At 34.8% G+C, this 25,283-nt stretch overlaps 1 protein-coding gene across 5 annotated transcripts in view; it reads right to left on the bottom strand.

Annotated features, from left to right (window-relative positions):
• The window catches only part of LOC126759833 (proteoglycan 4), a 162,414-nt gene that overhangs the window by 37,789 nt on the left and 99,342 nt on the right, over nucleotides 1-25,283 (bottom strand). For 2 of the 5 annotated variants that reach the window (XR_007667092.1, XM_050474983.1), the window contains exon 4: nucleotides 9,480-10,122. The gene's annotated coding sequence lies outside the window, so the exon portion shown is untranslated. The remainder of the gene's footprint in view (nucleotides 1-9,479; nucleotides 10,123-25,283) is intronic. The other 3 variants (XM_050474981.1, XM_050474982.1, XM_050474984.1) reach the window with 3 other exon arrangements.

The following is a 25,283-nucleotide window of genomic DNA, read 5'->3' as shown; positions in this document are numbered from 1 at the left end:
AGTGCCATTGCCGTGAGCACGATTGCAAAAAATCTATCTCTCCGATTTTCTTTATTTTTTTTTTTAATTCATTCATAACTAATATAGGCAGTCCGTCAACGAAGCCTTTTTTATATAAATTTAAATTGCAATGTTAAGATTTTTTAAATAGATTTTTTTCAGTCGGTAAACATGACTTTTTGAAAAAATGATCCTCGTTTCCACAAAAAATTTTTTTTTAGGAAAACCCTTCGTTCACGGACTCCACACGTCTATATACAAACGAAATTTTTTGTGTTTTATGATTTCAGTTGAGTTGCTGCACCGGAATCGTGCTCACCGTCAACATCTTCAAGAAAATCGCATTTTGAGGAAAGCGCACTAATTCCGGTATTCTTCATTATTTCTGAATGGTTAAATGTGTTTTTTCACTTCGCAATATGTTCTTTCGAAACGCATTTTCAATAAAATGATCGCTACATCCCTTAAAAAATTCCCAAATTTTCCTTTATTTTTCCGCAACACAACGTATATAACCCCTTAAACGGTCCAAATATTTCACCAATAATTCACCGGCATGCAAATAATGGATTTTCTTTAGCACAGCTAACTTTCGTAGCATACATGGATAAGTAAAATCACAAAATTGCAACACATACAAGTAAATATATGCAAAATATCGAAAATGTGTTGCTAGCTATTTGTATTAAACAAATATATAAATAATCGCAACATTGTAAAAAGTCTTTGTATATCTTTAAATGTGGGCCAAAGTAATATGACACCAAGCACACCACACCAACAAAACTAAAAATAAAATCGTTTTCCTCTCCACACTCAAGCGTCACTAAGCTTCCACATTTTTAACCAGCCCATGTACAGTAGTTAAATCGTGTCAATCACTAGTATGTTGCCTCGTTCCCTCCCGTGCCACGTCAAATGACCATTAGACACTCTTGTCCAGCGCCTGCGACGTAAAAAGTAAACGCCACACATTGCGGCTGCCCGTTAGCGGAGGCATGGCAGGCACTTTGGCACGGCATTTGCGGAATGCCACTTGTAGTGTGCAACAGCATGGTCCAAAAAGATTTGTTGTTTCGGATTTAATATGGGCACAGACTTAGAAGAAACCCATTTCAGTGGCAAGTGGCAGTAGTTTGTTGGCGCAACGGTGAGCGATAAATTGTCACCCGCTATGCATGTTGTCGCGGTATTTATTATTTGCGTGCAACACAATGAAATGACAGAGGCAAACCCATTCATTGTCAGCTAAATTTCGCACGAAAATAATAGCACGAAATTGCATCCGTCGTATATAAAAAGCGCAAATATGGATTGGAGAGGTGGTACTAGATTATCAGCGATAGCCTAGTGTTGAAATTTTGGTTTAAAGTGATTTGTAGAGATTTTGGTTTCTTATTTAATGTTGCACATATTTCAAATTTGATTTATTTTTTACATAAATTATCAAATATACACAATTTTCCTTGCACTCAAGTGAATGGATTATCAGATTGTCATTTCTGTTCTTAATTCATTTAATAATACTTATCAAATAATAGATTATACATTATTTGATAAGTGTTCCCGAAAGTTTGAAGTTGATTCAGCAAATAGTTTCGGAGATATGTGCATATTTATATAAATTCTCTGACTAATTGGCTCCCAAAACTATAACGCGATTTTCTCGAACGCTGTTTGCAGACTCGGCGAGTAAAATTTTTCCGAAATTTCAACCGTACGACATGAAATTCTTAGATACAATATTTTTATCATGAAATTCTTAGATATATTTTTCAGACTATGAACCAATGAATAATATTTTTGATAACAAGTTTTAAGCCACCCTGATTTTGCTGTAAAAATACATTTTTTGGTTTTTCGATTTGAGGTAATTTTAAGCAAAACAAAAGTCCTCATCACTAGGCAAATTTTTTTGGAAGTCATTGGGGAGATCCATTACAGAATGGAGACAATCCAAAACTTTTCAAAATGAATGATGGAATATTAAAACACATTCAATTTTGGAAACGCTCATTTCTTTTATTTATTTACTATATAAAATACTCTTGAAAATAATTCACAAAAAACGTTTTTTTCTTACTTGCAAATGTATATAACCCTTTAAATAAATTTCAAATTTAAAAAAAAGAGGCAGAAAAAGGGCTGGATACGAAAAAGATAGGAACGTACAGAGGACTAGCAATAAATCTTATCAGTCGACCAGATAATACTTCAAAGGGATGTCCCTCGTTTTGGAACTTACGTGAGAACCGAGATGTCTTAATTTAGGGCAATATGAAAGTTGGTTGGTCGAAGCAAGTGTAGAAATTATTGGTAAAATTTTGATCTGAGACAAGGAAGACTCACATAACATAATATAAATATCGTTAACTGGTTGCTGCTGTACTGACTCAGGGAATATCTTTCCAAGTCTTCTAAATAGAATTTTCAAATGATGTGTGACGATATTCTACAGAATAATTCGAACAGGGTGTTTCAAGCAATTTCATACATAGATATGAAAATCCATAAAAGTGAAATTCTTCGCAAGATCGGAATACAAAATGGTCCGATCCGAACAATTTCTTCGAAGATTGCCTTGAACAATAATATATGACGAATTTCGTGAAGATATCTTGTCGAATGAAGAAGATTTCTTAACAAGATCTTGATTCTGATCGTTCAGTTTGTATGGCAGCTATAGTCGTCCAATATCGGCGGTTACGACAAAAGAGCAGCTTCTTGGGAGAAACGGACATGTGCAAATTTTCAGATCAATATCTCAAAACTGAGAGACTAGTTTACGTATATATAGGCAGACAATCGGACCGACGAGCAAACGGGCGAACGTGGCTAAATCGACTCAGCTCGTCATATTGATTAATTATTATGTTTTATAGGGGATCCGATGATCCCTTTGACTATTACAAACTTCGTGGCAGTCTTAATATACCCTGTTAAAAGCACAACATTCCTCTAATGAGGTACCCTTCGATAAATGGGACACAACTCTCTCTCCAAGGACCGCAACAAAGAACCTTGGGGTAGCCTTGGCCAGCAAACTGCTGTGGAGGCACAACATGGAAGACAGAGTGAGGAAAGCTAGCAATGCTTTATATGTCTGCAGGCAGATGCTCAGCACAATCTGGGGGCTCTCTCGCTCTCTCAAGCACTGGTGCTCCACAGCTATTGTTAAACCAATTCTGCTCTAAGGTGTAGTAGTATGGTGGACAGGTGTACGGTAATCCACCTACCGGAAGCCGATGGAAAGGGTTCAGAGGCTCGCTGCGCTGTGCATAACGGGAGCTTTAAGAACAAACTTTAACGGTGGTACTAAGTCTGCCACCTATAGACCTCTTTGCTGCAAACTGCGAAGCAAAATCGGCGGAACGACTATTTTACTGGGTACCAGGTAACAAAGGCATTGAGAGCAATGAAATGAAGGACGAGATTGCCAAGAGTGGTGTATGGCTAACATCCGAAAACGTGATAAACATGGGGAAACTAATGCATTGTCTATACGACAGAAGCATGGTAAAGAAAATCAAAACTCGATGGAACGAGCTACCTGGGAACGAGCAAAACTGTAATAGTCATGTGCAAAACGGTAGATCGGAAGTATACAAAATTCCTATTAGCACTCGATAGAAGAGGCTGTAGGAACATGCTGCGAATGCTAACTGATCACTGTCTGGTGGCAACTCACGCCCGTATAATGTGGCTGACAGATCGAGAAGACTGCAAGAAATGTCTAGAGCAGGGCACCAGGGAAACAACGGAGCATCTCTTGTGTACTTGTCCCGTATTGGCAAGACTAGGAGGTATCGATAGTGAGGCCGCAGAGTCTGTTAAAATTCGCATCGAGCGCAGGCATCCTATAGTATACAGAATCTCTTAGACCTAGGAACTGAACTACATCTGGTATCGCAAAGGACTAAACTTGGTCTTTGCATGGCTTATTGGCCTACTAGATTAACCTAATCTAACCTAATATACCCTGTACAGGGGATAAATATTGCATATAATAATGCATTACAGTAATTAGGAGGTTAGTAACGTGAATGTATAGGTATGTCTTTGTATATACTTTTGATGCCTGGCATGCAAGATAGTGTCGAATCGAACAAACCGTTAGCATAAATAATATAATTAGATTAAAAGTGGGTATAATGTAGAGCTTTACTGGCGTTTTCACATATACATTTTTTATAATAAAAGTCGAATTTTTAAGACAAAGAACATAATACTCGTATTGTTCAAATTTTAGAATGATACCAGACAAAAGCAAGTTCTCTAAGAGTTATATTGTAGTCCATGGATAACACATTTTCTGAACGAAGTTTACCAGAATTTTAGTAATAGTTTCAGGAATCGTTATTGCATTAATAATGGATTCTTTGGATAACAAAACTGGACATCATTGGACTCTCACAAAATTATATAACCACGTTAAATTAGGGTACTGGCTTGGTCAGTTGTATTAGATTACAAAATATCAGAATCAAAATCAGCAGCATAAATTATATTACAATACCGATCAAAAGTATGCACCAATTTACCGCTTTCTGAGAACATAATCTAAACTTGACATATCTAAAACAATATTTCATTCCGTGATTCCAAATGAGGATCTGAATGAACTTTACTAAAAATAACATAAGTCATTCTAGAATAGTTAAAGTGCAGTTTCTACTGTCGGGTAATTATAGTGAAAGGGATTACACTATGCTTGGTATGCATAATTAATATCGACGTAATAAATTCAATACATAATTTCCTCATTTATTATGTAGTTCTGTTAAAAAAACGCCGTAGGCGGCAACACTTTCACAGTTCATTAAACCAGATAAGCGCCGTTTGCAAGTAACTGACCATATAATAAATGGGTGACAGACGCTTTATAGAATGACGGGCACAAAGTGCTGACAGATCGGCTAATAAAATTGGAATGGATGTCGATATGGCAGACATTATTATCGATGGCTTTAACAGCTGCAATTTTTCGCCGACAAAGAGACAGACTGACAGACCACCCACAAACATGACGCTACACATACATATTTATGAATATTTGCATTAAAAATCAATAATTCACTCATAAATATTTCATCAGTAAATATTGTAAATATTAGATATGCGTATATTATTTCATATTTCTTGTAGTTAACGCCTTTTTATTGCGGTCTTGATTGTTAGCCTCAACGACAGGTACTTTGTCTGACATATTGGCAAACAAATGTTCATTATTTCGTAACAAATAATTAATACAATATGTGAAATTAAGATTTCAACGCTTGTGAGCGCATTCATTGGTATCAATAAATCTAAATGTGGTTTCGATTGCGTTTATAAGCGCATAGGCGCAGACGCAATCCACATATTTAGTACAAAGACCGCGGTGCGCAGCCGCAAACGCGCCTGCCAGTTCATTGTCATTGCGTAAATTATCAAGGCGTGAAATGTTATACGCAAACTCTATATCGGTGCGAATAAGCCGATTTAGCTAATAAATAAATAAATGAGCTTTTTAATCAAAGTGGATTTTTATGCACGCAAAACACGAGCGGCCTGAGAAACTGCACCCAACATAGACATTTTTTGTATTTCTTTTCTTCTCGGTATGCGGGTAAATATTTGTGCATGGAATTATTCTTATTTTGTTGACATATTTTTTATCTTTTTTTCAGTGTTGAGCGCTTATATTGCCATTCTTTTATATGCGCCAGACAGTTAAGTTTCCAGTTTTCGACACATTTGTTGTTGTTGTTGAGTTTTGTTAGTGCGTGCCGCTTAATAGCCTATAATTTTCCACTCTTATGTTCTAAATGTCTCGCTAATGGCTTAGCAGGCCTGCTGCAAAAGCTGCAATTTTATCGTCGCTACGACGTTGTTTCTCGACAATTAAAATCTGAAAACTATAATAAATCGATCGTAAAGATCGGTCGTAAATCTGCCCACTTTGCGCGCCTACAAAGAGAGAACCATAGAATTTTTGCTTGTATTTTACGATTTTTCTATTTATGGGCACAGTTGTGAAAGTATTGAAAGGAACTGTTTGGAAATTCATTGTTTAAACGTGTCGCAATATCAGGTTTTTATTGCTCGAGTAGGAGAAATATTAGAAGTAGTTTTCCTCTTCTCATTAGCGTCATTTCAATTTATACAGGTCTTTTGTACGTAACTGTACTTGTTTATGGCATAATAAAACGCATAGAAAATATGTATAGAATCCAAAAAGCAACAACATTTTGAGTTCTTTAGAAAAAAATGAACCTCTGTATCCTTAAAAAATGAAAAAATCAAATAACAAATTCAAATCATCACTTGGTAGAGAAGAATGAGTGAACAAAGTTCGTCTGAAGTCTATTGGTCAGGTGACAGAACTTGGATCTATGGTACATTTAGATAGACATACGATATCAAACCCCATAAATTTTGTTTAAGAAAATTATTACTTTCTCTAGAAAAAATGTGGCGATTGCTAGCGGTGATCTGGGAATCAAATGACGAACTCATCGCCAAATCGAAGAATATTAGAAATCGCCGCTTCACAAGTCACCACAGAAATGATATTGTATCTCTCATACAGTTCATAGAAGGTACCTTGGCGTTATGATCGACACGAAGCTCAATTTCAAGGCGCTCATTAAAGAGCCTATGGTAAGACGGCTACAGTGACTGCCCTTCTGTTGAGAATCATGGCGAACATTGGTGGCCCAAGCCAAAGTAGAAAAGCTCTGTTAGCTAAAGTTAGCCAGTCTATACTTATGTACGCAGCTCCGATATGGGGACCATGCACTAAAAAACATGTGTCAATAATAGAATGGTGTCGCACGAAGCGATGGCTATCATATCTGGCCTTATGCCACTGGTTATAATGGCCTCTGAGTAAAGTAACTGAGTAAAGTCTACTGTAAAATAAAAGCCATGTGTAGGCGCCTAACGGCAGACGAGCACAAAAAGAAGATAAAGACATATCTCAATGAGTGGCACAAGTAATGAAATGCGGCAGATAAAGGAAGATGGGCAAGTACCGGCCTGGATTGACAGACAAACAGGTGAGGTGAGACAGATTTCTACTTAACGCGGTTCTTATCGGACCATTGCTGTTTCAGGGAATATCTGCAGAAATTTGGTCACGATGACGAAATACAATGTTTCAAAAAGCATAGTCATTTGATACTGTCTGGGCGAGGTTCCGAAAGAGGTGTACTCTAGCGGACAATATGAATCGGACATGCTACCCGTTTCACTCTGGCAGTATCTTTGGAAGATTCACCCTTCGAAAACACAATAAAAAGTGTTTATAGAATAACTGATTAGTATCAGTATGGCACAAAAAAAGGATTTACCACACAATGGCTTGCTACGATTGTTTTATAAAATCTTGAGAGTTGATCAGGAAAACTTAAAAGACTATATACACTTATTCTCTGATAAAATGATAATACTCAGATGTTTTTTTGAAATAATTAATCTCAAAGGGATAAACTTTGAGAATTGTTTCTGACCAACAGAAGGGTTGAACTCATAATCAACACAAACGATGCGCTTACTTTAAATTCTACATTATCCATCTACTATAGGCCTTAAGACGTACTCGACCAAATTATTTAAGTCAGAGTAGGCGAGAGCAAGAAAGTCACATTTCCATTTATAAAAGAGTTGATCAAAGTCTACCGGTTATAACTACAGAAGTGGTAATGAAGCCTGATCCCCGTTAGGTCAAATAGCGAGGTAAGCCTCTTGCAAACATTGTCTTGGGTAAGTAATCATCAAACTAAACAGCAAAATTCCTGTTTTAAGGGTCCAGGGTTTTAAGTCCAACCGTTATATAGTAGACGGACACACATGAAATGGGTTAGATTGTTACAAAGAGACAATGAGAAATCAATAAAAAACGAGAATTCTTTTCAAAAGTTTTTTGAAATAGATAACTGAATTTCAAAACTACCAAAATATGATATCGAATCAAATTATTATAATAAAGTTATGTAATAGAAATACCCTAGTGGCTTAATGTCACAAAAAATTTAATAACGACTGGGTACCATAAACCTACAGGTTTTATTGACTTCTTTTTGTGTGGTTATTTGGTAAACAAAGTGTGCGCAAGCAAAACCTAAGGACATTGAAGAGCTAAGACAAAAGGACAAAAAGGACCGAAAATCATCGCAATAAACCCATATATATTCAAAAAAATAAAGGAAAACTTAGAAAAACACGTCAATTGTATAGCCAAAAAAGACTAAACGAAATAAATACCAAAAAAAAAAAAAATTTTAGAATTAAGAAACTGATGCACTCATATGTAGGTGTCATTTTAAGGGGTTACATGGGTTTACGGGTTTGAAAAATTTGATTCTTTTTATTTTCTTATTAAATTCTACAGCCCTCTAGAATATTGCCCTAAATTTTTAAGTTGATCCGAGTAATAGTTTAGGAGATACAGGCCGAGGCCGTCTTTAAATGCGTTTTTCTCGAAACTGTGTTTTTGAAGTCGGTTGGTAAGATTTCTCAAGAATTATTCAACCAATCTTTATGGAATTTTATACAGGTCTTAAAGATACAATAACAAAATACTTGGACGAAGGATTTTTTTCGGTTACAACTATTTGAAAAAAGTCGCCAAATTTTAATTTTATTTGTAAAAATGTCGGTCAAGAATCCAATTTTTCGTTTTTTCCTCGTCCAAGTTCTAAGTTAAGGTTTTAACTAAAACAGCTATTTAATTTCAATTTAGATGATCCTGTAAAGAGTTATACTGCCAACGCGGGTGCATTTTTTCTCCGAGGGGTCACCGGAAATGGCGTCGCAATGGCCGAGTGTAAAATATTTTTTTCCGAAAATTTCAGAATTTCTTTTTAATAGTATATGTTTGTAACAACAAAAAATTCTAATAAAATATTTCTCTTTTTATATGAGAAAAAAATGTTTGATAAAAGGCTGTATGTTACCCGAGGAAACCCATGTAACCCCTTAAAGGTATTCGATTAAAATATTAAAAATTGTAAGAAAATGGTAGTACCACTTCTTTTGCACTCCGTAATTGAGGCTATACGAAATTTCTTACATGCAAGTATTAAAGATAATTTTATGAGGTTCATACACAACGAATTTAAATTGGAAGGATTTGCTCTATATTTCTCTTCTTACACATGCGCTTTTGTACTAAAAAATTTTCAAGGCATTGCAATGTAACTCAAGTTATCAATTAAATAAGGAATTCATGGTTTTGAAATTGAGCCCTTTACTATTATATTTTACTTTTTTATAAGAATTAAACTAAATTCTGCCATAAATTCCAAAGTCTCACAATGCCTCACTAATTATAATCAACCAGTCACGCTCGTTTACATGTGAAAGATGTCGCCTTAGTAACAACTTTCGATTTCATTTATGTTAACGTAATTATGTGTGCGTATGTATAGTATGTATAATAAAATGTAAATTAATCAAGACTTTAAAATTAAAACATAACTCGTTTTTCAACTCACCTTTTGGTTCTTATATCACAGAATCGTTGTATGAATGAAGTTAAGACGTTTCTTTGTTAGCTTGTTATTAGTTGTAAGTTGTAATGTGATGCCACCTTGGTGCGTTTTGTATATTATTTAATTGTTGTATTAAAACTCATCACTTTGCACAACAGATTAAATGATTTTAATTAATATTATATTATTTAGTGATTTTATTTATGTTTATTATTGCACTTATGTGAGTGATTAATGGAGGAAAACGAAATTTGTAGGGGATTTCGATACGCGGGCTTGTGAAAAAAATACTAAAACACTTGATTACAATTTCTTTAGTGGGAAAAAGAAATGGAATATTGTTAATTGACAAAGATTAATGGTACTATTATTTATTATTTTTATATTTAAAATTTTGGGATAATTGAGACTTCAAAAAACGGTGTGAAGAAACGACCTTTCAGCCGCTAATATTTACATATTGGTTAAAAGTGTGTCGAAGATAGCAGATGTTGCTGTTAAATATAAATATTCGAATATATATATATTTTTTTTTCAATTATACGCGCACGTTTCGTTAAAAACTTGAAAATTTATCGTTTTCGTAGTTATGCTGCCGACACTTAGTTGTTGCTTTGTGTGTGTGTTGTAGCGCGTTTTAGTTATACTGAAACGAAATAACAAAAACATAATTTGAAATGATTTGCAATTTAAATTCCAGTTTATACATTGTGACAAAAAGGTACCCGGAAATTGTAAATAAAATTCGAAATACATAATTAATCATTAATACTTATTTTGTCGCCTTAGAAGTATTCCACACCAACGATTTTTCCAGTCCTGGAAACAGTTTTCATATGCACTTGGCCTGTGGTATGGCCTTTAGCTCCTTCAGCGGATTTTGTTTATCTCTTCGATAGACTGAAAACGGGTTCCACAAAGCGGCAATTTCAGTTTGAGAAACAAGAGAAAATCACATCGAGCCAAATCTGGTGAATACGGTGGTTGATCGATGGTATTCATTACGAGCTTGGCGTTAAATTCGGTCACAACCGTACTTTTTTGGAAAGAATCCAGCTTTATCGGGACGAGTCGAGCAAGAACGCGTGTCATACCCAAAATGTCCGTCAAAATCATTTGAACGGACTCGCGAGAGGCGTCGAGCTCCCTTGCCATCTCTTTAACATTTTCCTTACGATTTTCAAGCACCATAATTTTCACTTTTTTTAATATTTTCATCAGTTGAAGAGGGCGAAGGTCGTTCAACGATCCCTCGACCGTCCTTGACGGCTTTGGACCACTCGTAGGCTTGTCTTTTTGATAATACTGAATCAAAAAAATCATTTTTTTTAAATATCATTTACCTGCGGAATTTAATTACAATTTCCAGGTGCTTTTTTGTCACAATGTATATAAGAACTTTAAAAACAAAAATACAATAATATAAATATGTCAAAAATTTAAATTGAAATTCTTTTAGAAACATACACGCGCTCGCAAAAGGCACGAATACATGTTTTGGTTGTACAACAAAAACATTTATTTAAGTAAAACTTAACACGTTTGTACTGCCAAATATAGCAAATCAGCAATTAGCTGCTCACGCAATAACAATGGCTATGGAAAAGATTAATTGAAAGCAAAAGTCCGTGTGGCGAATGGTGAACTGTCAATGGAGCGATTGACATTTCTGGGTGTAGCCTGAACACTCTCTTTTTGCACTTTAAAATGCCCGCATATTTGCGATGTTGTTGGCCTTTTGTTTAGAACAAAATAGTGATAAATACATTTATATGTGCAAGTATGTGTGTGTGTTATTTAATTTGCAACACAACTCCGCTTAAAGCTATTATTCAATAATGATCTAAAAAAAGGTAGTTAAAAAATGGTAATTATGTGGCAAACTATATAAAATAAGTTCAAACAAAATCCAGTTACTTAATATTAAAGAACAAGTTTCAATGTTTTTTCTTCTACTTTGTTCCATACATTTTGTTTCCCACTGCGCAACACACCCATTTGGTGGACCACATACATTCATACTGCCAGTAATGCTAATGATCTTTTGTCTGTAATTTTGTTAAGGTATTCAAGCAATTTCAAGTACTACATTTACAGGAAATAAAATGTAAAAGTAACGGTTAATCACTACTGGTATTGGCACTATTAGAGCAACATTTAAATAATGCTTAGTCATAATCGTATGAAATGAATCTGAGACCGAAATGATCGGTAGTTAAATATGAAATTACAATCGTCTATGCCTCTGGGGCAAACAACAATAAATTAGCTCGTAATTTATCATACTAGGTAACAGCGATTATTTAGTTGGAGCGAGGGTGTTAACAACAGCAAGCAAGAGTTGTATAGTTGTCCGATATTGACGATTCTGAAAAAGGAGCAGCTTTTTTGAGTGAAAAATACGTATACAAAATTAGAAAATCGAAACGAATCGACTCAGCTTACTGCGATGTTCGAATACGTAGGTAGTCGAAAAAGTCTTTTCGTATTTTGTCAATGTTTTGTCTGTTGGCGATCAATACACTGAATACATTTTATATATTTTTTTAATCCTTTCGCTACTATATTGCGATATTAATTACTTTTAAATATAGGAAAGATCATGTTGACTAAAAAATATAAATTTCATGTAGACTAGTGTTTTATGTATATTAAAGTATATTAAACAACATCGCCCCGTTATTAAATGAGTTTAACTTTAATACTCCGATTAATAGCCACATATGAAGGCTACAAACATATTACGCTGCTACTTGTGACAAGTACATACAATATAATGAGTAAGTTAACAGTATAGACGTAACTAGATATGCGGTAGTTCGAAAAAAAAAGAGATTTTATGTTAATTAAAGTTCATACATGTTCCACAAGTATGTATATCTATGTAATGTTCCTATTAGGGGGATTTATCTAACAACTAATTCGCGTTTATTGGTGGTGTGGGAACATATTATAATGGAAAGTGTTCTCAAACGAAGTTTGGAATTTACAGAAGTTGTCTTCGATTCGCCAAGTATTACTCTCCAGCGAAACGAGCAAACTATAGCAAAGGCTTAAATAAACGGGCAGCATATGTGGTGCAACCCTGCTCTAATATATTGTGACAAAAAAGGTACCTGGAAATTGTTAATAAAACGCAAAATATTTAATTATTCATCAATTTTTAAACAAAGTATTCCTCATTCGATAAAATACACTTAAGCCAACCATTTTTCCAGATCGACTGAAAACGAGTTCCACTGAGCGGCAATTTCAGTTTGGGGAACAAGAAAAAATCACACGCAGCTAAATCTTGTGAATACGGTGGTTTATCGATGATATTCTTCCACAATTCCGGCCGTTTTCGAGAGATGTTCTCATAAAAATGCCTCAATACGGCCAAATAGAAATCTCTATTGACGGTCTGTCCCTCCAAAATAGATTCGTGGTGCACCAAACCACAAGTGTCAAAGAAAACAATGAGCATCGCTTTTTCCCTCCATTCCGACGATTGTTGATTTCTTTGCATGTTAAACCCATAAACTCATGTCTAAAGTTCATCTTTATCGGTACGAGTCGAACAAGAAAGCATTTCAAACTCAAAATATCTACCAAAATCATGGTGTCTAGCTCCGCTATTAGTAGAATGAGAACAGTTTGGTGCTCCGCTGTCCTCATGTGTTTTACTACCGGATAGCTGGACATCGCGCGAGTCTGGCAAGCGCTGTGCTATCATTGGTTCATGCGCTGTCACAAGATCCTTTTGACCCAAAATCGATCGTAAAATATCTCTAGTTGTGCGGTTTCTAACATATCATTGCAGAAAATGGAACTATTACAAGATTTCCTTCTTGATTGGTTCACGTTTGCGATATTAAGGCTTAAACACGTGGGAGCTCATACTTTCTGATATCCTTCCGACGCGGTGGGAATAAAAATTAATCGCCTAAACAAATTCGTACTGACCACAAAGCACTTTTTCGACTTATAAAATTGCATACAGGAGTTCTTTTTTCCAAGTGCGATCACTGGAACAGTCGTCTAACCTAACTTAAGGAGCAGCTATTTGTTGAAAACAATGATGACGCAGGAAACAAAAAATACATTTTCTAGCAATGCAATAAACTTTTTTTTATATCTACGGAGTTTTTAAGCAAATTTTCTCCCCTAACGCACTCCTAAATCTATCAAAAAGGCTGAGAAGATCCTTTGAAGAGAATTTCACGCTAAAGAGCAACAAATGTTCGCAGCTAACTATGCTAACTAACTATAATGTTTAAATTAATAAGAGTTCAAATACCGGTACAAGTTTTAATACCGCCAAATGACTCACGATTATTATAAAATTCTTTATTTCCAAAATAAAAAAAAATCAAACGCAGGGTTAGTGATAATTTTATTAACAATTTCCCTATGTTGCTTAAAAAAATTCTTCAGTACTGCCCCGTTTGTGGCCTTCACCAAGGAAAGAAATAAAATAATAGAATAAAAAAAGTGTTAATCTATAAAGTAGAATTTTACTTTTAGAGACATAAACTATAGAAATATGCAAAAAAATATTGATTTTCATGAAATTTTGAAGTAAATGAGCCTCTTAAAAGCAATATTAATAATTCAATGAAGCAAATGTTAAACAATTTAAAAAAAAAAGCTAAAATTCAAAGAACATCGAGTTCGAGAAGCTAGTCACTCTACATTTGATATTATTTTTTGTTCTGCAGTATATTCAAATATGTTGAACAAAAATTTTAATTGAGCTAAATATTTTTATTAAGCTAGTTAAATTCTTATATGTGGAGATTTAATTAGTAAAAAAAAATTAAAACATCTTATCTACTAATCGTTAGCTGCATACTTTTTATTCTCTCTAAGCTAACAATGTAATTTATGCTTTTTACTTATATTATGTATTCCTAACAACTTGATATCAATCCTTTCAGCTCATTAACACTTGCAATTCATCGCAGCTTTTTGGTGCAGAAGAGAGCAATGCAGATCTGAGTGATTGTCAAGCACACTTCTGATGACACAGCATTATCGTCAATAACATTGAGATTTCTTGAACAAAACAATCGTACAATCAACAAAGTCAACAAAACCTCTTCAACATTTGCGAAATTTCGCATACATAAATAAACATAACGCTCAAGTAAACAATCATATCTTGCCATATGTATAGCAGAGCATCCATTGCGATATTTAGCTGGGAATCAGTTCAAGTCAACAACAGATTATAAAAAGGTGTAATTTCTACTTCAGCAACAACGCAAGCAGCCGCTCTTCACATACAAGTCGGTATGGAGTTATGTGTGTAAGACTTCAAAGAGAACAGACGGTGTGACCAAAAGACCAAAAAACAAGCAAAACATCTTTAAGAGCAAAATTCAACCGCCACAGCAGTAAAAGTGGCAAATAATAAATAAAAGCACACAATTGTTTGGCAGACACTTGAGGTTGACTGTATCAGTTGCCGCTAACACCGTAATGACTGTTGTCACTGCAAGTGAGCTTACGCTGGTGCTGTCGATGTGTTAATGTTGATGTTGCAGCAAGTTGCAAGAAATTTTCTGAATGTCATAAATTGTTGTAAGTAAGGCAAAAAACGTAAAATAACAGCAGACAACGCTTACTGAGACATTCAATTGTGTGTCATTGTGCGCATGCGCACCTTCTTTTTCATAACTGCGGCTTTGGGTTTCTATTTATTTATACCGACTGAACTACACGCTTACTACGGAGAACAATAAGCGTATGCCCACAATATATAGGGTATACACATTAGAGTAGACCCTCTAAGTTGAATACGTTTCGAGAAAAGAAGATCAATAAATTTTTGTGTAAATTTAATGTTATGACAAAGAATTTAGTGTTATCATAAATACGAGGGGTTTTCATTATGTTTTAATACTGATTTCTGATATATGACCAAAAAACCATATGATCAACAACACCTTCTAAAAAATTTGTTTCAAAACATAAAAATATAAAAAAAATGCTCAAAAAAATTGTAAAAATCTTCAGATATCAAACATGTTTAATTTTTTATGATTTTGCAAAAAAAAAAAAACTTTTCTTTCGTGCACATCCTAGTGATCGCTTGCGTGTGATATTGCAGCATGAATGCTGATAATTGTTATTACAAAAATTTTGCGCAATAGTAGCAAAGAAGCTTCACTATGGCGCATTGAATGTGACAAATCAGTTGCTCAAATAGGCGCCAATCAGGTTCTTGTTTATTATTATGTTTTACTTGCGCTTAAGGGGTTTGGCATGTGTGTTGCAATATCTGCCAGCCTTGAAATTTTATAGCGATAGCTTTCGGGAAAGAAAAAGAGTTGGGTGAAAAAGTTATCCCTAGACAGCCACTTTTTGAATGTATCCACAGAAACGACTTACAATTTTTGGAGTTGTTCCCAAACGCTTGAATTATATCAGTGAGATTTCCCTAATAATACATATAAAAAATAATACTGGTTTAAGAAAAATGCTAACTGAAGTACAAAATACTTTCAAAGAAGATCAATATTACTTCGTCCATGAAGAGGTATTGTCGAAAAAGGAATTTTAATACACCAACTGCTTCTACATGTTTCGAAAATTGTTACCCTAATTTCTTGCTTTTGATTTAAGACAATGAATAAATGAGAATTTGAAATTCCTACGAAAAGCTGCGGCGACTAACGAAAGGTTTCATAACCGGACCGAAGAATACCCGACGACTGGAATTTAGTAATGCTTTGCCCAATCCACAAAAAGAAAGACCCCACAGTTTGCGCCAACTACCATGCGATAAGCCTCCTCAACATCGGATGTAAGGTTCTATCGACCGTGTTGTGTGAGAGGTTAAATACCACCGTCAACAAACTGATTGGACCTTATCAGTGTGATTTTAGGCCTGGAAAATCATCATCTTAGAAAAGACCCGTGAAAAGAGAATAGACACGCACCACCATTTCGGCGATTTCAAATCTGCTTTTGATAGCACGAAAAGGAGCTAGCTTTATGTTGCTATGTCTGAATTTGGTATCGCCGAAAAAACCAATACGCCTGTGTAAACTGACATTGAGAAATACCAAAATTTCTGTCAGAATCGAGAAGGACTTCTTCGTCGCCGGGGGAAGTAGAGGAAGAGGAAGACCTCCACTCCCGCCATATGGTGCGGAGGCATGGACAATGACATCATCTGATCAGTCGTTCTTACGAGTGTTCGAAAGAAAAGTTTTGTGGAAGATTTATGGTTCTACCGAATAATAGAATTACATACTCAAACGTATATCGTGGGCAGATGAGTATAGTTAATAGAGCTGCAAGCTACCGTTAAAAACCCTGAAGCATACTGATCCAGAAAATCAGAGTTTATTTATACAATAAATGTATGATAAATACTATTTTAACTCTGTTTCCTGTACAACCGATTTTCTGCCGATATATCTCTTTGCAAATAATTGTGCAAGAAATATGTTTTTTGAAAAATATTTACAGCGCTTCCAAAAATTTACCGAAAAACTTGTTTGCAAACATTGAACATGCAGAAAATAATTCAATGAAGCTTCCCTTCTCAGAAAAAAAAATCGCGTATATTTTTTACTTATTTCAAAATGTGTCTCTCTGCTAAAATTCACACAGTTATTTTTTGTATATTACTTGCAAGCACTCATCCAGACGCAGTACCGGTCCGTTAGTCGGGCTGTCAGTTGCAATTTTTACTGGTCAATTACATTTGGAAACTCGCCGCTGCGGATGTAGGAAATTTGAAGTGACATTTTTTTTGCTGTCAACGACAAATGTTTTTCCAGTGAATGCGTGTAAAATGTGTGTACATTACAAGTAATTAAAATGTATGTCGCGCTGATGACTTTTGTTGCAACAATATTTGTTCACTTTTGTCATGAACGCAGTTGCAGTTGCAGTCATTTATAATTACTATTTTTTTTACGCCAGCACACATTTGTCAAATTGCATCTATTGCAAAAGCGAACAAAAAACGCAAATAAAGTTGACATAGTGAGACGCTGTAGTGCATTTTCAAATGTTTTTAAGATATGGATATATATGTATGTATGTATGGAAACATAGTAGTTAGTAAATTATTTCCTCTCGCATAGCACTACTGTACTTGGACCAAAACCTGTATGTATGTATATGCAGCAGCTTACTGTGGATCCAACGAAATTACCAACTATTCCTGGCATTTCAATGGAATTTGACGATCAAGAACCCAATCGGTGAGCGCACTGTTCGAAAACGTTTGAAGTAAGGAGCTTTTAGGATAATTTAAGCTAAGGACGTGCCGTATATATCGAAGGGAAACAAGCTTAAAATACTGGCCTTTGCAAACGAACATCTGCAAAGGAGTCCTAAAGAAGTGTTCTATGGACAGATGAAAGCTCCTTTGAGTATAACTCATAAAAAAAAACAAGTTTTTTGTAATATTGCCAAAGGTGGTAAGGCAAAATAAATGACCTGTTTGTCAAAAAGTGAGCCATGCTGGAGGCGCTGTCACGCCCTGGGGATGTGTGGTGTATAATGGACTGGGTGACTTGGTTCCTATCGACGGCTCAATGTACCAAGGTCAATATTTGATGATCCTAAATGATAATGCCATTATTTCTGCACACAGGCTTATTGGAGAAGCCTTTATTCAGTTACAGGATAACGCCTAGTGCCAGAAAGCGCGGATGATATTCAATTTTTTGAAAGGTGCTGGTGTTAACACTTTGGACTGGTCACCTCAAAAGCCGAACTTAAATATCATTGAAAGCGTCCAATATCTTTTGAAACGCAAAAGAATGGTTTTATTAAATAAAACTAGAGAAGAAATAATTTCTGAAATCGAAAAGATTCACAATTTTCTTTCGTCAAAATAAATATGCCGACCAGTGTACATAATATGTTTCGAACTGCCGATTGACTTCGCCCATTATACATATAAGAAATTTTATATTTCGGAAAAATTTACAATGTACGGTAAATAAATAAATAATATAAAGTTTTGTCAACACCTAAAAGTATTTCTCCGGCTTTGATTCTTGCAAGTTGTGAAAAATATTCGATTACATCCGTACTTAGCGCTTCCTTACTTATTATTTCCACTTTTTATAGTTTGAAAACCAAAAATATATTGAGGCTATAATACTTAACTAAAAGGTATATTTTTACCAACAACAATTACTCTATATTAAAATTTAAATTTCAGTTTCCTCCGACAATTCCACCAATTAAATATTTTCTTACTCAATCACAGTGCCGGATGCCCGTAGAAGCACTTGATTTGTGCAATAATAAATTTTTATCGAAGACATCACTGCCACCCAGCTGCCTGAGGGCGGTCTAACCGAACAATGTAACCGAATCTGGAATAAATGTTATTCGCGCTAATAATCAATCAACGCCTACACTTTCATACTACACTACAGCCAAGTACTCATCAAAGGTGATGGAATGCGAAGAGCAATGAGTAGAATAAATTCAAGAAATTCTGTTGTCGTTGACGTAAGCACGTTCTTGCTAAACGCCCTAGTTGAACAAACATTGCGGTGTAATTTATTGCGCGCCTCTCCAATCAAAGCGCATGCGTGTTTGGCCTTTTAAGTGATAATCATTGCACGATCCTTCTCGCATTACGCTAGGGATTGCATAGGTGTTACTTTCGCCCAGATAATTGCAAAAAGCGCTCACGTTCCGAGACCGATCAATCGCCTTACAATGATTTTCAATTAAAATTGCAAATGTAACAGACAGGCATCAACGACGCCCTCACTACTGACTTTCCTGCCTGTCCGGCTGCCAGCCTACTTGTCTACCAGCCCCTTTGCGGTTGCCACGTTCGGCGCGTGTGCAAATATACATACATATGTATGTATGTACAATTGTACTAATGTGTTCTGCATTATTTGGGGTTTGGGGCACGGTTGGCTGACAGCATCGGCAGCGCTGTTGTATTATTTGCCGTGCCTGCCTCCGTGTCAGTCTGACTTAAGCAATTAAAATAGTGTTGATTGCATTGCTGACGTTAGTTATTGGAAAAAATAAAAGCAACAACATTTCAGCGATGTGCCGGTAATTTTTAATTTTAACGATTACTCGGTAGTTACATAAAATCACCTATAAAGCAAGTGCGGTGCAAAGGTTGAGACATTAAGAGAACTACTACACTGTTGTTGTTGTATTTTTAATACATAATTCTGTCTTGGTTCATTATTATTTGTGCACGTGCTAATAGGCTACATATATTTAATATTTTTAACACAATGATTTTTACATTTTTAATTTCAGAACAAAAGACTTAGGAAACAAACTTGATTGAACAATGTCGGTTAATTGTAGAAAATAGCACGGATAAGTAAATAATATTGTCCATAAGCAATAAAATTATCATTTAAATAATAACATACGTTCATAGCAATATTGGAAGATAAATATGGATATATCAAATTTTAAGTTGAATCGAAATAGTGGATGAATTTTAAAAAAGCTTTTTCACGGATATGTTTGTTAGGTTTATTGCCTTCCGAGAGTCGAGAGACGGCTTTTAGAAAAACAAAACTTTTGCATATAATAATTTTAGTTTGATCGTTCAGTTTATATGGCAACTATATGCTAGAGTGCTTTCATATCGGTGGTTCCAACAAATGAGCAGCTTCTTTAAGAGAAAAGAGTGTAAATCAATATTTCAAAAATTGAGGGACTACTTCGCATTTATATATAAACAGCGGACAGACAGACGGACACGGTTATATCACTCAGCTCGTCATGCTGATCATTTATGTACATATTTTATAGGGTATCCGATGCTTTATTCTGGAATAAAAGCTAAATGGCAGCGCATTCAATAATGTCCCTCGAGAGATTGAGTCATAAGTAAAAAAGCAATCTATCCAGTTTTCCTCCTAAATTGAAATATATTTCCAGAATTTCGAAACTGAGCTTACTGAAAATATTACTAAATTTCCGACGTTTGCGAGCCAAATTTTGTTCAGCGATGAGGCCTATTTCAGGCACAATGCGTTTGCAAAGAAGCAAAGAAGCAAAATTGCCACATTTGAGACTAAGGGCAATCTGAAGAGATTCAAGAGTTGCCATTTCTTTCAGAAAAAAACAACGATTTGGTGTGATTTCTGGGTCAGTGGAATCATTCGTCTATATATCTTCAATAATGATGCCGGTGAGAACGTATCCGTCAATGACGATCGCGCCATGATAACCGACTATTTTATGCCTGAAATTGAAGCCCGTGATCTCGGCAACATTTGGTTTCAACAGAACGGCGTCACTTCCCTACATCGCATTAATCAAAAGATTTATTGAAAGATCACTCCAGTGAGCAGATAATTTTAAGTTTTGGGCCGATCGATTTGCCACCAAAATCGTGTGATATCACACCGTAAGACTTTTTCCTGTGGTCATATATACAGTCTAAAGTCTATGCAGATAATCCCGTTTCGATTCAGACTTTGGAGCGAAATATTTGCCGTGTCATTCACCAGTTACCAGTTGAAATGCTCGACGAGTCATCGAAAGCTGAACTCAACAGATTTACAATCTGAGACGTAGCCGCTGCCAACATTCGAAAGACATAAAATTCAAAAAATAAATGCCAAAGAATGTTCTTTCGAATGAAAATAAACATACCCCATTTAAGTTTAAAGTTTTCATGTTTTTATGTTTTTTATTTAAAACAGTGGAGAACCCGGAAATGGATCACCCTTTAAAAGAAGTTCTATCAAAATCAGGCCAGTATTTTTGATAGAAAATATGTCTTTTTTTTGAAAATCCAACGTTCGTAGATCCCATATATCATATTATTTTAATCGAAATCGGAAAAAATTTTACACCAGCGAAATAGGATAAGGATTGTGCCTATATTTCTAATTTCTTACTAACTACTTAATATAATTAATAATAATTTAATATCTTCAAAAAATCTTTTCGAAATGGGTCTTCATATTTTGGGAGAGTTTTATAGATTTCTGTGACTTCACATTGTCTATTCTGTGACCTTCGATATTAAAAATACAAAACCCACCTCAAATGTTATAAAAATCAAAAACCCACCTTTAACCCACAAAAGTTTTTCTACGAAGAAGCAATGTTAGCAATAACAGTTGCGATTTATAAAAAATAATCATTGGCATGCCTCATATTTGAATAATTAAATACTTGGGAACAACTTTTCCCAACATAAAAAATATATGCGTATTATACTTATATGATAATAGCAAAGTGAAATTCAACAGTCAAAAGAGTTATATTTTTTCATAATTCTATCTTTTCACTTTTTCTCATCAAATGAAGATTGCTTTGTTTCCCACACGCATAAGTATTTCTTTTCAGAACTTTATAATATAACTTTATAAGTGCACACACATGCATACACATAATGTGTCGTAAAACAAATTTTATTTTCTTAACCCCATATCATTAGCAGCTTATGCCACTTAGCTCTTCATTACTTATGATAAATGGCTTGACTAACTTAACTAGACGTGGCTAGGTATAGTAATTATTGCACTTTACTTTAGTACAAAAACGCCGCCTTTAACTCGTCCAAAGCAGAATGTAATTCATGCTTTCAGACAGCTGGGAGCAAGATGCATTTACAATTACGGCTGAAATATTATAAGAGTAGTAAAATTAGTAAAGAGGTTTACGGCAGTCAAGTCATTTATGTCAGTCCCTTCTAAATATTTACTAATTTATGTGCTAGTAAAAGACTCATCATAATTTGATTTAGATTTTTTGCATTAGTTCCATTAAAGGTACAACACTTAATTTAATGTGATAGAAGTGCTCTGGATTCAATTTATTTTTTTTAGTGGTTCGACTTTTCTGTGCTTTTTTTTTTCTAAAGGCACCGTCATAAAAATTATTTCAGCAGTTTTTTGACGCAAACTCTTACCATTAAATTTATTTTTGAGAAACGTTGTGTATGGATGCACTTTTCCGAACCTAACATGAGGTACTGGCCAGACAAGTATTTACAAAAAAAAAAATGTTTTTTTTTTTGTTTTAACTAAAGTACACTGTAATATCTTAAAACATTATTGAATTGTTAGAATATGTAAAAAAAAAATTTCCCATCCAATCAGTAGTAATATTTTGAAAAACAATAAAGCGATTTTCGATGACTAATACATTTTCTTGATTTCTAATCCCAAATTGTAAAAGACAAATCTCGGATTTAGTAAAAACCAAAGGAAATTTATACCGTGAATGGTATATTAAGTATGCTACGAAGTTTGTAGTTATGCTCACAAAGAAACTTAGAAGAGTCGATAAAATATTGCGGATTTTTCAATAGGCATACCACAAAAGTAGACCGATAGGGAAATCAAAAAAACCATGTTTTTTCCCGAAATTTTGATATTTCTCTTCAATAAGGTTTCCCATTTCATCAAGGAATGATATACCAACCAACAACGACTCGAAATTATTTAAATTTACTACCGAAATTCACAGTCAGTGGCCTCAACTTTAAGACCGCTACGTCCAATTTATGGGTCGAGTTGAAGAATATAAATCCATAAGCACAGTACAAAATATCCCCGTGCCACTGAGATAAAGAAATGACCGTAGGTACGAGAATATTGCTGCCGCTAGCGCGTCAATTGAGGAAGACGCAAATCAGAGTCTCACACGTCGTTCTGAAGCGTTGGGCATCTCTGTGACGTCATCGTGGTGAATTTTTTGAAAAGGTCTTGGCCTACATTCTTAAAAGATCAACGGAAGCCCCTTGATTACCAGATTCGTTGTATGTTCGTGAATTGGGCTGAGCAACTACTTGAAAATGATCAGGATTTTCATTGAAAAATCATCTTCAGCGATGATGATGAAGAGCCCATAGTTTATTTTGTTTGTTTCAGATAGCGCGAGGACGAAAAATCACCGTCGCCCAAAAAGACCCAAATAACAAGGTTAATACCGAAAACTAGATCAGTAGCCATCAATTACATATATAAAAAAGACTGAATATGGGACATTGGATTTCATTTTCTTTATCTCCCAAACACTTTTTCGAAGACTCTTGAGTGGCCTAACCTCTTAACCATAAATGATCAGTCTGCGAATTATGAATAGAAATTACAGTAATCTGTAAGAATTCATAGCAATTCGAAATGTTTAAAAGTGAACTTACATATTAATTACTTATACATAATATTGTTCAATAGGTTATAAAAATAAACACATATGTATAGTATATGCATATATATGTATGCAAGTACTTATATATAAATGCAGTTAAACTGTGAATGCTTGGTGAACGGAAATCGTTATATGTTGCAATTTCCTCGGCGCTGCATTATAGACAGGCATAACATCAGCATGTTGCATGTCATATTCCCACAATAAACTCAAGTCTTAGCGATAAAAATAGCGAAAAAACACAATGGCTGTATATACAGCTACAACAGCTGGTGGAAAAAAGTTGAGGCAAACCGGTGTGAAAATCAATATAACGGCTACAAAGGCCAAATACTAGACAAACTAACCGGAAAAAATGGCCCAATAGCCGAAAGAACAATAAGTACATACTTATACATACATATATTATTTTGCACACACATTCAACTAACATGAGCGATTGTACCGCTGAAGGGGTGCAAGTGTATGGTTTGAAAATATTGCATGTCAATTCATTGAATGCAAATCGAAGCCGAAATAATTCCACTTGAGCGCTTTGACTAGTCAAGCGTGTAAATAAAAATAGAAAAATATTGCTAATATGTGATTGTGTGGCATGTAGCTACAATTTCAATGTATACATACATACGTATACGGGGCGTACGTCGGTTTAATTTGTTTAATGAGGAAAATTGCAGTGGCTTTGAAGGTATAGAAAGTGAGAATAATAACAATGAGCAAGCAATTGCTCTCAGTCAAGTGCAACGTGCTTTAGCCAAGCCAACAATACTAACAACTTTTGAACACTTTCAAATCACTGTACTTGTAATAATAAAAAATTTCAAAACAAAAACAATTATATAAATACACGGCTACAATAACAAAGTTCAAAGCTGTTGCCGGCAGCCAGAGTTTAAATACAGCATTGCTGTACATCGGACGTTAAATTTTCCCCAAAAAAAAATATTATTATATTTTACGAATGTACAGGTATACAAAAGTTTAAATAATGGTAATTATTAACCAGAAAAGACGTTAGCTTCAGTTGCAACGAAACTGTGGTAATTATAATACTCTTCAGAAATACAAAAGACTCCTTAACAGAACTTGATTTTGGTTATTCAGTTTGTATGGCAGCTATATGCTATAGTTAGCCGATTTCTAAAATTTTTTCGATTATAATAGCGTTGCTTGGATAATAATTCGTGCCATATTTCTTAAAGATATCTCGTGAAATTAAAAAAATTGCAAAACATGAACTCGATTTCTACCATTCAGTTTGTATGGCGCCATATGCTTTGGTGATCCGATCTGAAAAAAAACACCTTTAGAGATCGGATGATGAATTTAGATTATAATTTATGCCAAATTTAGTGAAAAAATTTTGTCAAATGAAAAAGCTTCCCATACAAACGCTTCTTTCGGTTCATTCACTTTGCATGAATAGTAATATGAAGAATATAACCTCATATTCCACCTAAAAGTGGTTGCAGTTCAAGCAGCTAAGCAAACCTTACCAAACCTCACAACTGCCATTCTAACCGAGAGCACCGAGCGACAATCGCAAACATCACATATCATCTGTTAAAACTATTTCGGACCCTTACAAAGAAACTGACTCATTATTTTACTGCTAACTGCACTTAGCTGTAACAAAGCTGGTTTAGATGTCATCACAGCTATGGAGCAGGGTATCGCAGAAGACCC

This window comes from Bactrocera neohumeralis, chromosome 5 (genome assembly GCF_024586455.1).
Source record: "Bactrocera neohumeralis isolate Rockhampton chromosome 5, APGP_CSIRO_Bneo_wtdbg2-racon-allhic-juicebox.fasta_v2, whole genome shotgun sequence".
Taxonomy (NCBI): domain Eukaryota; kingdom Metazoa; phylum Arthropoda; class Insecta; order Diptera; family Tephritidae; genus Bactrocera; species Bactrocera neohumeralis.
This window is presented reverse-complemented; position numbering and strand designations above follow the sequence as displayed.